This window comes from Bubalus kerabau, chromosome 1 (assembly GCF_029407905.1).
Source record: "Bubalus kerabau isolate K-KA32 ecotype Philippines breed swamp buffalo chromosome 1, PCC_UOA_SB_1v2, whole genome shotgun sequence".
Classification (NCBI taxonomy): domain Eukaryota; kingdom Metazoa; phylum Chordata; class Mammalia; order Artiodactyla; family Bovidae; genus Bubalus; species Bubalus kerabau.
The window spans coordinates 224,777,703-224,796,607 of record NC_073624.1 but is presented as its reverse complement, the minus strand read 5'-3'; positions in this window follow the sequence as shown (position 1 = coordinate 224,796,607).

Sequence of the window (18,905 nt, the reverse complement as noted above, 5' to 3'; positions counted from 1 at the left end):
ATTCTTCAGCGCTCAGCCTTCTTCACAACAACCATTTAATATACCACAAAAGAGGCAAGATAGCTGCGTCAATAAATATTGCTAGGAAAACTAGACAGCCATGTGTAAAAGAATGAAATTAGAATATTTTCTCACACCATATACAAAAATTAACTTAAATTAAAGACCTAAATGTAAGACTGAAAGTCATAAAACCTCTAGAAGAAAGCATAGGCAGAACAATCTTTGATATAAATCATGGCAATAATTTATTTGAATCTTTCTCTTAAGGCACAAGAAACAAAAACAAAATGAAACAGATGGAATCTAATTAAACTTAAAAGGTTTTGCACATCAAGGGAAACCACCTGAAAAATGAAAAGACAACCTATTGAATGAGAGAAAATATTTGCAAAGGATGACTGATTAGGAGTTAATATCCAAAATGTATAAATAGCCCATATAAATCAGCATCAGAAAAACAAACAGCTCTATTACAAATGGGCAGAAGATCTAACAGACACTTTTCCAAAGACATATAGGTGAACAATGAGCATATTAAAAAAAAATATTCAACATCACTAATTATCAGAGAAATGCAATTCAAAATACAATGAGATATTACCTCACACCTATCAGAGCAACCATCAACTAACAGACTACAAATAATGAATGTTGATGAGGATGTGAAAAAAAAGAGAACCCTTGTACACTATTGGTGGGAATGTAAATTGGTACAGCCTCTATGGAAAACAGTATGGAGGTTCCTCTAAAAACCAAAAACAGACCTACCATATAATCCAAAAAATTCACTAATGGGGGTATATGTCCAAAGAAAATGAAATTCAAAAAATACATGTGCTCCAATGTTCATAACAGTATTATTTATAATACCCAAGATATGAAAGCAAAATAAGTGTTCATCAACAGACAAATAATACAATAGAATACTACCCAGTCAAAAAAAATGAAATTTTGTCATATGCAACAACATGAATGGACATGGAGAGTATTATACTTAGTGAAATAAGTCAGACAGAACAAGACAAACACTATATGGTATCACTTACATGTGGAATCTAAACAAATACAACTAATGAAAAAAAGAAGCAGACTCACAGACACAGAAAACTACTAGTTGCCAGTGGAGAGGGAAGTGAGGTGGGCAAATAGGGGTTTAAGAGATGCAAACTACTGTATAAAATATATGCAACAAGGATATATGGTACAGCACAATGAATATAACCAGTATTTTATAGTAGCTCTAAATGGATGGTAATCTATAAAAGTTTTGAATAACAACATTGTACACCAGAAACTAAGACAGTACTGTAAATCAACTATGCCTTAAATAAATAAATACACACACACACACACACACACACACACACACACACACATATACTGGTCAACATATTTGAGGTAACTCTTTTCAGACTGAACAGCAACAATACATGTTAATCTCTGAAAGAAGAGAAACTTATCAGTAAGTTCTTCATTTTTCCAGCTTTATGTTCAGGGAATATTTCCCAAACAGTACAGAGGTTGTTGAATTACAAGCACACCATGGCACTCCCATTGAGCTGAAAGGGCAGACATCTGAAATGTCTGGAAACTGTAGCATAGGGCACTTAGGAGAAAATTACACAGAGGCAAGAATCTAGAAGTTTGAGTCTCCAGTAAATTATTTGGCTGAGATTGGGCTGCATAAGCATAGGATCAGACTTTTTGAAGCTTACCAGGGAGTAACTGTTCTGGGGTTAAGGGCAGAATGGAGATAAAAGAGTTAAATAGTGTTAGAAGATACTGCAAATCTAAACCAGCCTGACTGAAGAAATCTTGTTTAATAGCCTAGCCATCTAGGTGAGACACCAAAGAACCACACATTAGAACTAAAGATCATGTCTAACATAGACCAAAACCAAGCTGGTAGACCACCCTGGACCATGAACATAAGTATATATATGAAACATATATAGTAAGGTAACTGTAAGTAATTGGAGTAAGACAACTGTAAGATAATTGGAGTAAACAAATAATATGGTGACCCTAGTATTCCTTATAGATACACTAGCTAATTTAAGGATATGCTGAGTAGATGTTTGGTCTAATAGATATTTGTTGCCTTTTTCTACATCATCGATTACCATTATTTTAGTAATAGTATCCTGATGTCCTGTTGAAATAATTCAAATTTGTTGGCTGCAATTTTAATCAAGTTAATACATAAGATATCTTCCCCAAACCTGCATAAGTGACTAGCACTAAAGTCAGTTTAGTTGGTTTCTGTAATCTAAGACCTTGAGTCCTAAATAAAGTGATTTAAGTACAGAAATAATCACGACAATTATGTCAACACTGACGCATAACATTAGCCCAATAATTCTATTATATCCTAAAAAGTGGCATAATTCTCTCATTCTTTTGCTCTTTCTAAGTCTGGGTCTTTAAATTTTTGTTTCTTAAGACACTGAATCTTTATAGCAAATTTGTGTTCACAAGGAAAAAAAACACTTTTCTTATGTAGTGCTGACTTCCTTCCTGTTGCTTATAATCAAAGCAGTAGAAGTAGTGATTGGATAAGTATTTAATGTCAAACATCCTGCCATTATGAGTTGTCAGTACTCATTTCTCAGAAATTAAGGGCACTCCATCCCTGTTCTGTCTGGGTTCCATGTTTCTGTGTGAACTATTTGGGATATGATAGTATTTGGACTTTTTCCAATGAATCAAGTCTCTTGGCAACTAATTCTTTTCCTTTTGTTTAATTTGCCTTTGGGAGAGTGGTTTAAGTTCCTCAGTCTGGTCCAGTCTTCACACGTACATTATTTAAGTATGGTAGTGGGTATAGACATTGCTTTCATATATCTTCAAAGGTTTCATATATCTTCAAAGGACAGGTTTACTGTGTCACATAGACATATTCCACTCACAGCCTAAAAGTAACCCAGTTACAATTTCCCTGTCTTATAGACTCTCCAGATTAGAAAACAGTCTTACAAGCACTGATTAAAATTGGACCAAGCAATAACAAGCTATCAGAATCAATCTTAGCTGTCTGTCTGAAGGAGGGAATTTTCAGTCATATGAACAATTCTGGGCTCTAGACATGGCGAATGGGGACAGCCAATAAAGGGGTAATTAGCACAGGAGCCAGCCAAATTCCATGTACATACTAAGGAGAGGCTGTTCAGGGGAAATGGGGGAAAGTTCTAATTTTTTGTCCTACTTTTTTCAGCAAAATTTGTTGGTCTTTAGTTACATCTATTAAATGCTTTTAAAAAATCTTTCTTAGTATATAAAAGTCACATTTACCTGTGTACATATGTGACTGCCTACAAAGCAGAACGCGTAACTAAGAAAGTACAAATTTTTTTTATCAGAGTCTTTCTGCATTTCCCTATAGTATATGTTCTCCTCCACTGGACAGAAAAACAGTTCATCTTTGAGATGAGCCACAAAGACCTGTCATGTTTGACTTTAGAACAACAGGCACAATCTGTTAGTACCATCTCTCTCTGTGAGGGAGAAAAATCATCCCCCAAAAGTTTCAGATTTTATTTATGGGCTTTACCTGTATGCTTCCCAAATATTATGGCTGCCCATGATGACTGTGGCTTTTAAAAAATAATAGTTCACACTTAATCTTTTACATCACATGTCGGAAAGGAGAACACTCTCTATTGTCTTTACATCTTATTACTTTCATTCCAGGTTAGATACTAGCACGTGATCCATTTGAAATATCCAATGAAGCTCAGTATAGCTTATTGTAGGTGTGTGCCTGAGGAATGAGTAGTACAGATAGATAACTGTAACTCGAAAATGTTTACTATTTTAGCACAGTGCTGTCAGAAACACTGACAGACACCTCTGTCCAGCAGGAAAGCAAATGTTTGGTTCCTTAAAATAAATAAATAAATAAGCCTCTGGCATCTAATTCTTTTAAACTCTACATTTCCCTCAATGAATGTACAACATTCTGAGAGAAGGTGAGTTGTTTTTGTTAAAACTGTCCTTATCCTTTCAGAAAATCACTGCTGCTGCTGCTGCTGCTGCTCACTCAGTCACGTCTGACTCTTTGTAACCCACTAGGCTCCTCTGTCCATGAAATTCTCCATGTGAGAATACTGGAGTGGGCAGCCATTCCCTCCTTAAGAAAATCACTGTGCTGTGCTGTGCTTAGTCGCTCAGTCATGTTCGACTCTTTGCGAACCCATGGACTGGAGCCCGCCAGGCTCCTCTGTCCATGGGGATTCTCCAGGCAAGAATACTGGAGTGGGTTGCCATGCCTTCCTCCAGGGAAGAAAATCACTATAACCAGTCAATTCACAGGACAGCTACCAAAGAGTCTAAAGGAAGATGTTTGAAACTACATTTTTCAAGTAATTAGAAGTGATATTTTCTTTAAAGTGACTGTTGGGAGAAATTTACAGTAGTAATATCAAGTAACAAATTTGATCTTAAATGGAAATATTTGTCTCTTTTCTGTTTCCATGGAATCAATAAATGTCCCAGACCCTAAATACCAATGGTTCAAAATGGTTCCATGGATTTTCCAAAAGTATTCTTTGCCTACCTAAAACCTCCAGAGTCAAGGCAGCCCACTTCATGAATAGCTCTGCCACACTCTTGAAATATTTTTCTTTCTTGTTATTTGAGTTGTGGCTGGAAGAAGCACAAGCTGGAATCAAGATTGCTGGAAGAAATATCAGTAACCTCAGATATGCAGATGACACCACCCTTATGGTAGAAAGTGAAGAGGAACTAAAAAGCCTCTTGATGAAAGTGAAAGAGGAGAGTGAAAAAGTTGGCTTCAAGCTCAACATTCAGAAAATGAAGATCATGGCATCTGGTCCCATCACTTTGTGGGAAATAGATGGGGAAACAGTGGAAACAGTGTCAGACTTTGTTTTTTGGGGCTCCAAAATCACTGCAGACAGTGACTGCAGCCATGAAATTAAGAGACACTTACTCTTTGGAAGGAAAGTTATGACCAACCTAGATAGCATATTCAAAAACAGAGACATTACTTGGCCAACAAAGGTCTGTCTACTCAAGGCTATGGTTTTTCCAGTAGTCATGTATGGATGTGAGAGTTGGACTGTGAAGAAAGCTGAGCACCGAAGAATTGATGCTTTTGAACTGTGGTGTTAAAGAAGACTCTTGAGAGTCCCTTGGACTGCAAGGAGATCCAACCAGTCCATTCTAAAGGAGATCAGCCCTGGGTGTTCTTTGGAAGGACTGATGCTAAAGCTGAAACTCCGGTACTTTGGCCACCTCATGCAAAGAGTTGACTCATTGGAAAAGACTCTGATGCTGGGAAGGATTGGGGGCAGGAGGAGAAGGGGACGACAGAGGATGAGATGGCTGGATGGCATCACTGACTTGATGGACGTGAGTTTGAGTGAACTCTGGGAGTTGGTGATGGACAGGGAGGCCTGGCACGCTGCAATTCATGGGGTCGCAAAGAGTCGTAAACTGAACAGCAAAAATTAAAATCCCCTTTTTAGTGGAATAACCTGACATTTCAGTGTCATTAAAAAAATTAACACAAGTTCTTTTCCTTAGCTTTTTACATCTGCTGACTTTCCTGTGTACTTGTATATTGTTCAATTTAGTTTAATTGCAATATAAATCCCAGTGAACTTTAAAATGAAATTAGGCACATACATGAAATATACGTGATTCTGCAAAATGCATTTCCCAGAATGACTCTTTTCAACCAGCGGGAATATCTAAAATCTTCTTAAGCATATTTAATGCATATTTATGAAGGCATTTAACAAAGATTCAGTTCACACTTTTCCTATATACTGAAAACATTAATATATTTCTATCAACACATTCATTCTTCAATAAGTATCTATTGGCATTTACATAAACATCTATATAAAAAGATTCTGTTTTATCTTAATTTATTAGATATTCATATACTCTAGAAAACTGTTTTCAATTTATTTGTTTTTTTGTTGGCATTAAAATTGACTTTTCAAAAAATAAATACATTCAAATTCTTTCTCTATAGTCACAGATTATAGGGACTCTACAGTCCCTAGATTATAAATTTTTTTAAATATAAATTTATTTATTTTAATTGGAGGCTATTTACTTTACAACATTGTATTGGTTTTGCCATACATCAACATGAATCCGCCACGGGTGTACACGTGTTCCCCATCCTGAACCCCCTTCCCACCTCCCTTCCCATACCAAATGCAAGGCCAGTCACTTCTTACTAAAGATTTCATTTGAAATTTCCAGATTTTTATGTTCAAAGACCTAGCATTTGTTAAATCTAACATGCAATATTTGGCAATTTGTGAAGTAATCGCCACAGCTAATAGAATAGAGAAACTAGCACTGGGGCCACCAGTGAGATGATAATGTTGGTATTAGGAAACAAGAGGCAATGTAACTGGTAACTAAGTGAGAATGACTTGATTCAGACAGATTTGGCTTAAATCTCACCTCTTATCACTTACTAGCTGTGTCCCTGGGTAAATCTGTGATCTTCAGCTTCCTCATTTATAAAATGTAAATGAGAACAGTACATACTACATATTTAATAAGAATCAACTAACGTGATGTTTGTATAAACCTTATAAGTGTCTGGTACACAGTCAATGCTAATTAACATAGTTTTTAACTCCTACTGCCATTATTACATTAACCTTCTGTGTTAATCAGCTACTGGATAATTTGTGGTGCTGATGACTTAACAGTATACTTATGTATTTTTTATACTTAAAATCCAGAGAAGGCAATGGCACCCCACTCCAGTACTCTTACCTGGAAAATCCCATGGACAGAGGAGCCTGGTAGGCTGCAGTCCATGGGGTTGTGAAGAGTCGGACACGACTGAGCGACTTCACTTTCACTTTTCACTTTCATGCATTGGAGAAGGAAATGGCAACCCACTCCAGTGTTCTTGCCTGGAGAATCCCAGGGACAGGGGAGCCTGGTGGGCTGCCATCTATGGGGTCACACGGAGTCGGACACGACTGAAGTGACTTAGCATAGCATAGCATAGCATACTTAAAATCATATTTTATTAACATAAGATGCTGTACACTGTAGAAATGTTGAAAATAAACAAAAGAAAATTGTTAAAAAACAATAACACTAATAATAAGTAATAAATATAATAAAAATAATAACACTAATAATTACGACTTACATTTTACCACCCCAAAATCACTGCTGATAATATCTTCAGCTCATATCTTTCTGGGTTTCTAACATGAGCATGCTCATGTACATATGTAACATATTTTAATCTGAAGTAATAGCATACTCTAAATACTGTTCTACAATCTCCTTTTTTTATTAATTTCAATATTTTCACATTAGTAAATATTTATAGCTTCGATCCACACAGGCAAAGGCTTTGGCATAGTCAATAAAGCAGAAATAGATGTTTTTCTGGAACTCTCTTGCTTTTTCCATGATCCAGTGGATGCTGGCAATTTGATCTCTGGTTCCGCTGCCTTTTCTAAAACCAGCCTGAACATCTGGAAGTTCACATTCACGTATTGCTGAAGCCTGGCTTGGAGAATTTTGAGCATTACTTTACTAGCGTGTGAGATGAGTGCAATTGTGTGGTAGTTTGAGCATTCTTTGGCATTGCCTTTCTTTGGGACTGTGTGGATCACAATAAACTGTAGAAAATTCTGAAAGAGATGGGAATACCAGACCACTTGACTTGCCTCTTAAGAAACCTATATGCAAGTCAGGAAGCAACAGTTAGAACTGGACATGGAACAACAGACTGGTTCCAAATAGAAAAAGGAGTACATCAAGGCTGTATATTGTCACCCTGTTTATTTAACTTATATGCAGAGTACATCATGAGAAATGCTGGGCTGGAAGAAGCACAAGCTGGAGTCAAGATTGCCAGGAGAAATATCAATAACCCCAAATATGCAGATGACACCACCTTTATGGTATAAAGTGAAGAGGAACTAAAAAGCCTCTTGATGAAAGTGAAAGTGGAGAGTGAAAAAGTTGGCTTCAAGCTCAACATTCAGAAAATGAAGATCATGGCATCTGGCCCCATCACTTTGTGGGAAATAGATGAGGAAACAGTGGAAACAGTGTCAGACTTTATTTTTTGGGCTCCAAAATTACTGCAGATGGTGATTGCAGCCATGAAATTAAAAGACTCTTACTCCTTGGAAGGAAAGTTATGACCAACGTAGATAGCATATTCAAAAGCAGAGACATTACTTTGCCAACAAAGGTCCGTCTAGTCAAGGCTATGGTTTTTGCAGTGGTTATGTATGGATGTGAGAGTTGGACTGTGAAGAAAGCTGAGTGCTGAAGAATTGATGCTTCTGAACTATGGTATTGAAGAAGACTCTTGAGAGTCTCTTGGACTGCAAGGAGATGCAACCAGTCCATTCTAAAGGAGATCAGTCCTGGGTGTTCTTTGGAAGGATTGATGCTAAAGCTGAAACTCCAGTACTTTGGCCACCTCATGCGAAGAGTTGACTCATTGGAAAAGACTCTGATGCTGGGAGGGATTGGGGGCAGGAGGAGAAGGGGATGACAGAGGATGAGATGGCTGGATGGCATCACTGACTCGATGGACGTGAGTTTGAGTGAACTCTGGGAGTTGGTGATGGACAGGGAGGCCTGGTGTGCTGCAATTCATGGGGTTGCAAAGAGTCGGACACGACTGAGCAACTGAACTGAGCTGATAGCTTTGATATCTAGATCACATTCTATTTTTCCCAAATGGTCCCAAATAGTCTGTATAGTTTATCTACACCAGTATCTAATCCAAAACCATATGCTGCATCTGATTCTTTTGTTCTCAGCCATTCTTCCAATGAAGCGCAATTCTTTTTTTTTCCTTCTTTTTAAAATGACACTGACTCATTGTAGAGAACAAATAATGATTTTTCCCAACATTTTCTCATTTTTAAGGAATCTGACTCAGTAGCCATGGTCTCAAAATTTTATATAATAGAAAGAGAAGATATCGCTGCCTTCATTTACCACTGTTAAACAGCATAGTTTAACTGCTCTCTATCTCTTATTAAAATGTTCTCACAGATAAAATTTACTGGGTAAATCTTAGATGATTCTGTTGGGTGTACAATATGTCCAGAATATTGCAATGAGATAGGGTTTTGCTCAGCCCTGACTCAGCTGGAAAAAAATTCCACCATTGAATAAATACTAATATTTCAGTATTTTACACATGGGTCTCCTACTCTCTGATATTTCAGTCTTCCTCTTATTAATGTGTGGAGCAAAGGAATATACTTATGACTATGAAAGAGTCTTGTTTCATCTTATATTTCCAAATTAGCCAAGACCAGACACTTGATAACCCTTGGTGTATTAAAAAATTCTAAATTATCTAGATGTCTAGGTAGAAAATGCTAATGATAGTACTCTATTCCAATATATATGCATATCCATGGAGGCCTAAGACTAGTCTTTAACTAAGATTGCATCAGCCCATAAGAAAAGTATTCTAATATCTAAAGTAATAGAGAACATAGAAAAAGTCATTATGAAAATACACAGACAGAGGTCGAGACAATGTCCTGTAATGGAAGAAAGGCAAACATTTTTTTTTTTTTCTGTTTCTATGAGGACTTTTTCCCCTTTCTGTTTTACTAATGTAAAGAGAAGAAAACCCAGTGATTATTATCAAGATACTGAATGGTTGAAATATTATTCCTCATGAGATATTGTAATTCTCGAGAGCAACAGCCTTTCAACATTTCAAGAGCAAGAACAGAGGCTGATTGATGTGTGGAAGATGAGAGTAGAATGAAATAAGAGGTCTTCTGCAGGCAGATACACCACTGATCTCAGGATGTGATAATAAGTATTAAATGGGATATCATGACCATCTCTTAGAGTAGCTGACATAAATTAGGCTGAGCTTCCCCTTAAATGTGTTTACAGCATTCCTCAACTGAACATAATCAAGCCTAAATTGATGAGTAAGACTATAAAAAATAATAGAAAAAAAGAGAATATCTGCATAGATCTCTGCAACAAAACTATATCTTTTTGACCTAGAAATTCTATTGCTAATTATACACTTAACAGAAATGTATAAGTGTTCACCAAAAGAGACTGTGTAAAAATCTTCATAGCAACATTATATGGAATCAAATACTTTTCAAATTTCAAACTGGAAACTACCCAAATGGCATTTAACAGTGAAATAGATGTTTTTAAATAATGATGATATATTTAAATGTAGTGAAATATGCTAAAGTCATAAGGATAAACAAATTATAATTACACACAATATTAATTAATGTCTTGAACAGAATACTGAATAAAACTACTCAGACACAAAAAGCTATATACAATTATTTGTACCATTATATAAACTATAAAACAGAAAAAAAAAGCACATCTATCCTATTAGAAGACAGAGTATTTTATGCTAGAGGGAGAGATTATAAAGAATATATACATACTCACATATATATTATCAGAGAAGGCAATGGCACCCCACTCCAGTATTCTTGCCTGGAAAATCCCACGGATGGAGGAGCCTGCTAGGCTGCAGTCCATGGGGTCGCGAAGAGTCAGACACGACTGAACGACTTCCCTTTCACTTTTCACTTTCATGCATTGGAGAAGGAAATGGCAACCCACTCCAGTGTTCTTGCCTTGAGAATCCCAGGGACGGGGGAGCCTGGTGGGCTGCCGTCTATGGGGTTGCACAGAGTTGGACACAATCGAAGCGACTTAGCAGCAGCAGCACATGTGTATCATATTTCAAAAACATATTTTGCATCCCTACAGCTCTCAGTTTTGTCACCTACCTAAGAAATAATTCTGATACAGGGGAAAGCATACAGACTTGGGTTCAGAAGATCTGTAACCTTTGACAGTTATTGTGAATTTACATTTCATATCTGTAAAATTGAACAAATACCATATAAGTTTGTTGTGAAGATTAAATGTGATGATGCATGATTAAGTTCTTGGCAACCAATAAAATGTAGTAGTAATATATTATCCTAGTAGAGGAAAAGGCTCTAAACAATACTTTTTGGATGAACTGAAGGGTATCTAACACCATTACAGGTACGGTAAAGATATCTATAATTTTTTTGAGAAATAAATGACCACTGCTCACATTTTATAGCATTGAAGATGTACTGTATCACTTCAGGTCATGGGCATAAAACTTCAAATTATTGATTAAAATTTTCATTCATCATCTGGCAAGTACTTTTTAACTGTCCACTGCTTAGAAGTTATTCTTCAAAAACAGAAGAAAATAAATTATTCTGCACTCATGAATAGTGTGTTCTATGGAAGAGAGACAAAATCTGAGCTCAGATCTGAGCTATGCTATTTATAACTCATGTAACTTTTGGCATATTACTGCACCTCTCTAAGCCTCTTTACATGTACAATAGGAATGATACCAGTGACTACCTCAAAAGTTCTTGTATCCTAAGAACTAATGCCTATAAAATCACTATTTCACAGTTTAGCTTTCAGTACATTAAATGCTGGTAGTGATAACTACCACCATGAGCCTGACATTCATAGAATCATATGTGAACACTACTTTTTTCATTTTAAAGAGCATGTGCTGTTCTTTCTTTAATCCACTCTTCATGAGACATCAGTTCAGTTCAGTTCAGTCACTCAGTCGTGTCCAACTCTTTGCGACCCCATGGACTGCAGCACACCTGTCCATCACCAACTCCTGGAGCTTGCTCAAACTCATGTCCATTGAGTCAGTGATGCCATCCAAACATCTCATCCTCTGCCATCCCATATCATGAGATATCATACCATATCATGATATACCATATGATAGCATATAATGGGACATGGTAGCTCTTTTGATCTGGACTTCCATAAATTAAAAATAATTCAAAGTTCAGAAAAAAATTACATTTACCTTATAGTCAGTCTGAATTTTCCAGAGTTTTCTAGTCCTGGCAATATTTGGCTAACAGACATGTGAATTAGGAAAATATACATTTCATGTACCAGCAACATCACTTCCCAGTTGTTCTTCTTGCCTCCATTTCATTATCAGCCCATTGAGGGGGCATTATCTCTGTCACAATTGTCCAATCCAAAAGGAAAACTCAGAATGTCAGTTTTTGTCTCCCACTCTTTGAAATCCCCCATCTCCTACAAGGTCGAGTCACGGTTCCTTAAAGTAATATTGGAATCAACCATAATATAGAAGCCATCCAGCTGGCTAATTTCATCTTCCAACTCCACATTCCCAACACCATATTCAATGCCCCATCAACTGAAAACTACCTACAGTTTCACAAATCTTCCATTTTCTTTCTTACTAGTCTGTCTTTACTGGGGTGATCCTAACCTCCCTGATACATCTTTCTCTTCCTTCTTCCAGCCCCTCACCTAGTAATTCAAAGGGGCAACTCTTTCTCTCAGGAAAGAAACAAAGAACAAAACATCACCAGGCTACTTTCCTCAACTTAAGGCCTTCTATTTCCCCTTTCCTAAGTCTTTCTATAATAAAATCATATGTAAAACCCCAGTATATACAATGGGCAGGGCTAGAATCCAGAGTTGTTTCTTGGCTCTTGTATTATTTACTAGGGGCTTTAAAATCACTGATTGGGAGGAGTGGATGTTTTTTCTCTAAATCTCTACTACAACTAATCATCCTGTCCTCTATGACAGAAACAGCTATAGACATATGTTATCTGTTGGGTTTGACTGTTCAAATAACATTTTATTTACAGATTTTACCTGCTGGCTATAGTCTGATGTTCTCTGTGTGTGTGAGTGTGGGTGGGTGTGTGGGTGGGTGTGTGGGTGTGGGTGTTAGTCGCACAGTCGTACCTGACTCTGTGACCCCATGGACCATAGCCCAACAGGCTCCCCTGTCCATGGAATTCTCCAGGCAAGAATATTGGAGTAGGTTGCCATTCCCTTCTCCAGGGGATCTTCCCAACACAGAGATGAAACCCAGGTCTCCTGCATTGCAGGCAGATTCTTTACTGTCTGAGCCACCAGGGAAGTCCCAGTCTGATGTAGATGATAGTGAAAAGGTTGATGATGATACTGAAGCAGTAACTAAAACTTTTGGGCACTACCAAATGCCAGGTATTGCACTGAATATTATTTAATAGGAATATAAGACAAGAATATTTCTTACCATTATTATAGATTAAAAAAGCTAAGCCTCAGAATGTCAAGTACCTCCCCCAACGTCTTCCAGTTAGAATGTTTCTGACTAAAACATTTTTCTCTTCTTCTCCCCTCCTTACTGTCTAGAGAACTTCCTAAGACTCTTTCCAGCTGCAATGCTATGTCATCCTTTGACAATTACTGCAGAAATGAGTTTATAGGAAACAGTCTCTTGAACCTTACTTTGGCAAGTACCTATCTTATTATCTCATTCCATTGTCATTATTGGGGCTATGAGTGCCTTTACAAATGTATGGTGCCCCACATGGGGAATGCAGTTCAAATTCCAGAACCTTCAGTTTGCTGATGCTGCTTTTAGTAAATGGTAAAATAAACTTTATGATTTCTGAAGTAGAACGATTCAGTTCATGGATCTAGTTAAATGGAAAAAGCCAATGAATCTTTAAGGAGATAGGGCCTGGCACATCTTTGTCCAGGTCTGAAGGCCATGAGACTTGAAGAGTGCTTTTGAAAATCATTCTTTTCAGACATGCTAGTTATGGGTAAGAGAGAAAGCCACCCTGAGTTTGTCTTTTTTTTTTTTTTCCTCAATAAGACTAGTAATAAAAAGATCATTGAGTAATTGTAACACTTCTTGACACTGACTGATTAAGAGACAATGTCTGACTTGGATTTTCTTCAGTTAATGTCAAGAGAGCAAAGATAATGATTCCCAGTACTCAGGGCTCAGATAGAGTGATGAATCCAGCCAATCTAGCCACATCTAAGGATGACCGCACTGCTGTAAACCCTGACTCAAAGTTATTTTATTATCTACCTCTATTTCTCTGCTGAAGTGGTGGGCCTTGCTGAAAATCAGCTTTCAAATTTACTCAACTCTATGAAAATGATTCAGAGGAAGCAACAGTGAAGGGACAGAGAAAGAGGAAGTTAACACAAATAGAATGTTACCCAGTAACCGATAGAGCACAGGTGTAATCAAGTGCATTCCTAAATTTAAAGTTCAGATTCTCCAGAAAAATGGTAAAATTTTCTAGACTCATGAGAAGGATAGCAAAAACAGTGTTAATTGGTTCCTCTTCATTAATCTCATTATGATTTTTTAAAGTTCCCTGAACAAGCATTATCTTTCCCTCCTGTATCTCTGATACGCACAATATTCTACCCTGGATTACGGTTATTTGTGTACTTGTCCATTTCCCAGTATTAAAGGGAGCCAGCAAGGCTTGGTGATGAAGTCTATGGGTTTTCAGGTCAAAGAGTTGGTTTAGTGCTAGTTTAGCCTCTTAAGTTAACTATATGATTTGGGGAAAATCACTTGCGTTCCCAGATTTCCAGTATCCTTTCTATGAAGTGCAGATGACAATAGCACCTATACTGCAGGACATTAGAGAGATTAAATGAGGGCATACGTGACAAGTGTTTTAGCACAGTACCAGGGACATATAGAGTGAGCAACCAATAAATATTAATGTTGCCATTACTGTGAAATTATGACTTTATGTAAAAACAATCATCCTAGCATGTGACCAGCAAATTATTTACCTGTGTATATTCTGAGCTTCATAGGGCACATACACCACATAGCTACACAGGGCAGGAGCTATAGGAATACTTTTGATATGGTAGGTTTCCCACCTCTTCTTTATTAATTTTTTTAAATTTATTTATTTTTTTTTTACTTTACAATATTGTATTGGTTTTGCCATACATCAACATGCATCCGCCACGGGTGTACATGTGTTCCCCATCATGAACCCCCCTCCCACCTCCCTCCCCATACCATCCCTCTGGGTCATCCCAGTGCACCAGCCCCAAGCTTCCTGTATCCTGCATCGAACCTGGACTGGTGATTCATTTCTTATATGATATTATACATATTTTAATGCCATTCTCCCAAATCATCCACCCCCTCCCTCTCCAACAGAGTCCAAAAGACTGTTCTATACATCTGTGTCTCTTTTGCTGTCTCGCATACAGGGTTGTCATTACCATCTTTCTAAATTCCATATATATGTGTTAGTATACTGTATTGGTGTTTTTCTTTCTGGCTTACTTCACTCTGTATAATAGGCTCCAGTTTCATCCACCTCATTAGAACTGATTAAAATGTATTCTTTTTAATGGCTGAGTAATACTCCATTGTGTATATGTATATCACAGCTTTCTTATCCATTCATCTGCTGATGGGCATCTAGGTTGCTTCCATGTCCTGGCTATTATAAACAGTGCTGTGATGAACATTGGGGTACTTAAAACTGGTACTCTGTTTCTATACTGTATGAGCCCTTTCTTCTAATTTCTTTGTAGTCCTTTTGAAAATCAAGACCATCTATTTTATCTGCATAGTAGATAGATATACACATGAAAACTGCCAAAGATAAACAAAGCCAGATGTTAATTAAAGCCTTGGAAATAGATTTTATTCAATAACTACTGGCAGTAGAAGGGCTCCCCAGGTGGCTCAGTGATAAAGAACTCACCTGCCAATGCAGGAGCTGCAGAAGATGTGCGTTTGATCCCTGGGTCAGAAAGATCCTCTGGAGAAGGAAACGGCAATCCACTCTAGTATTCTTGCCAGGAAAATCCCACGGACAGAGGAGCCTGGTGGGCTACAATCCATGGGGTCACAAAGAGTCAGACATGGAGCATCTGAGCACACACACACACACTGGCAGTAGGAGAAAGAGCTAAACAACATTTGATTTAATTTACACTGAGGTGACTGGGCATTTTAAAGGGAGAATGAAGATGTAGGGAGGGAGAGAAGGGGGATCCAAGTGAAAAATCGCAAAGGCTTAATCAAAATACAGGTGATTAGGGTGGTGGGTCTGCTTGCTAGCAGTTATGGAGGGTGGGATGCTGTCATTCCACAGAACTAGAAGACAGAGGCCATCTCCTTCCTGAAGGTTAATTTCAAAGGAATGACTTTCAAGTCTTCGAGAAAGACACTGCCAGGTACTGGGTGATTCATCCTGATACATATCTCAAAGGGAGAAAAAAAAGACCCCCAATTATAAGCCCTTTTCAGTAAATGCTCTAAGAAAGGGAGATCAGACAAATGAACCTATCTATGAAACAGAAACAGGGACATAGAGAATAAACGAGTGGTTGCCAAGTGGGTGGAGGGTGGGAGAGGTTTGGATTTGGAGTTTGGAATTAGCAGATGCAATCTGCTTTATATAGAATGGATAGACAACAAAATCCTACTATATAGCACAAGGAACTATATCTGTTAGCCTGAGATAAACCATAATGGAAAAGAATATGAAAAGAATATATATATATATATATATATATATATATATATGTGTGTGTATGTGTGTGTGTCCGTGTGCGTGTGTGTGTGTATGTGTATGTGTGTAACAGAGTCACTTTTCTGTACAGCAGGAATTAACACAACATTTTAATTCAAATATACTTCAATAAGAATTAAATTCAAAAAAAAAAAAAAAAGATGAGGAGGTCAGGGGCCTACTTTAAGGAGTTGGCTAGAACAAACAATAAACTTTTTTCCATCCCTGAGCTTTTCCAGGGAGAAATTCAAGAGGAGGCTTGTCGTCCCAGGAACATGGTCTTAGATGGCTAGAAGCCCTGTTAAGTCTGGGGAAGTCTCTCAGTGCAGAAGTTGAACAAACTGTTCATGCCAAGAGATTTTTCAGTCCTCAGAACCACCCTGGTACATAGGGCTCTCACTCCAGGCCAGTGGATGTCCCTTAGAGTGAGAAGACATCATCTTCAACCCAAATAAAAACAGGAGATAAAGCCTGAGAGACCAAGACTGAATGAGTTCATCCAATTCAAAATGGGCACTTTTTTCCAAATCGTATAATGATATTAAGCTAGGCTAAAAGGCTTCAGTGGTGGTCTGCTTAGATGATTCACTTAATTACATATCCTTCAGTTATTTATGCAGAGAAGGCGATGGCACTCCACTCCAGTACTCTTGCCTGGAAAATCCCATGGACAGAGGAGCGTAGTAGGCTACAGTCCATGGGGTCGCAAAGAGTCGGACACGACTGAGTGACTTCACTTTCACTTTTCACTTTCATGCACTGGAGAAGGAAATGGCAACTCACTCCAGTGTTTTAGCCTGGAGAATCCCAGGGACAGGGGAGCCTGGTGGGCTGCCATCTATGGGGTTGCACGGAGTCAGACACGACTGAAGTGACTTAGCAGCAACAGCAGCCTGGTCCATAAAAAGATTCAAAGGAAAGCCTCATGAGAAAGAGCAAAGGTCTTCTCCTACCAGATGAGAAAATAATTCCTTAGATGTAGGAAAAGAGAAGAGTGCAAGGGAACTCATAAATGAGTAGGCACTTTTGAATCCCAAAGAAAGACACTCTGTAAACTAGTTCATAGGACAAAATCCCTGGAGAACATGTTGGATCTCGGGACAGTTTCTTGCATCCTAAGAAGAGTCCAACAAGAGCCAAGAGATAGGACACAAGAACACATATTTTCAGTGGTTATAGACAGGTATAATATTAGATAGAGTCCCAGTGGTTCCCTCATTCTATTGCCATGCTGAGAATCAGATTCTTGTGTTTGAGAATAGCATAGAAACAGAGAAAAATATTGCTGAACCAAAAGGGAACACTTAGATGATAATGAGAGACATCTCCTTTGTGACCAGTAAAGATGATGGGTCCAGGGACAGATGGCATCTGTGTAGACAGACTAAAGCATCAGTTGAACACAGCTCTGCCACACTGACGCCTTGAGCAATGTACAGTGTAACAGAGTGATTAAATGCACAGGCTCTAAATTCAGAGTGTTGGTGTCTGCAACTGAACCAAGTGAAGACTATTTAACTCTGTAATTTATATTTATCATCAGTACTAATATCTATCCCCAAGGCTGTTATGAAGACTAAAGGTGAGTTCCGTGATGATGATGATGATGAAGAAAAAGAAAAAGAAGCCCCCTTCAAATAGAAGGGAAGGATCCACAATGACTAAAACTAATTTTCTACTTCCACTTCATACTGAGGACTACAAATATAAAATAAACTGAGTTATTTGAAGAAATGCCTATTTCTATATACTTTATTTGTGGACTAAGATTCATTATTTGTCCACCAGCCTGAGACGTATGGGGACGTGATATCAGGAAATGTTTCCCAGAAAAGGGGATGCTTAAATTCAGAGACCTAACAAATAAGTACTAGGAATTTTTCAGGAAACTTGGAAAAGACATTATGTTTCACATTTAAAAAATATATACATATACACTTTTTAAAGGTTAAACTCCATTTACAATTATTACAAAATATTGGCTATATTTTCCGCGTTGTACAATACATACTCGTAGTGTTATGCCAGTAGTATGCACCTCCCCATGTGACTCCACACAACTGGTAACCACTAGTTTGTATCTATGAGTCTGCTTCGTTTCTTTTGTTATATTTGCTACTTTGGTGTATTTTTAGGTTCCACCTCTGAGCCACCAGGAAAGCCCTTAAGTGACATCATACAGTATTAAAACAGTATATTTTAGTTACAAAGGAAACTGTGTGAACATTCAAAAGTCTAAGCGAGCATAGTGCATGGCTATAATATGAATAAAATTCTGATATGGCTGGAGTGAAGGATATAAATCAGAGAGATAATTGAGTAAGATTATGGGAGGGTCATTTCCATGACCTGCGTGGTTGCTCATCCAATATTATAGGTAGACAGATGACAGACTGATCGAAAGAAAATCTGAGAAGATATAAAAATATAAAATCTATATATTTATGTATATTTGTGACTGAGCAAGATGGACAAAAAAACTAAGGTTAACAT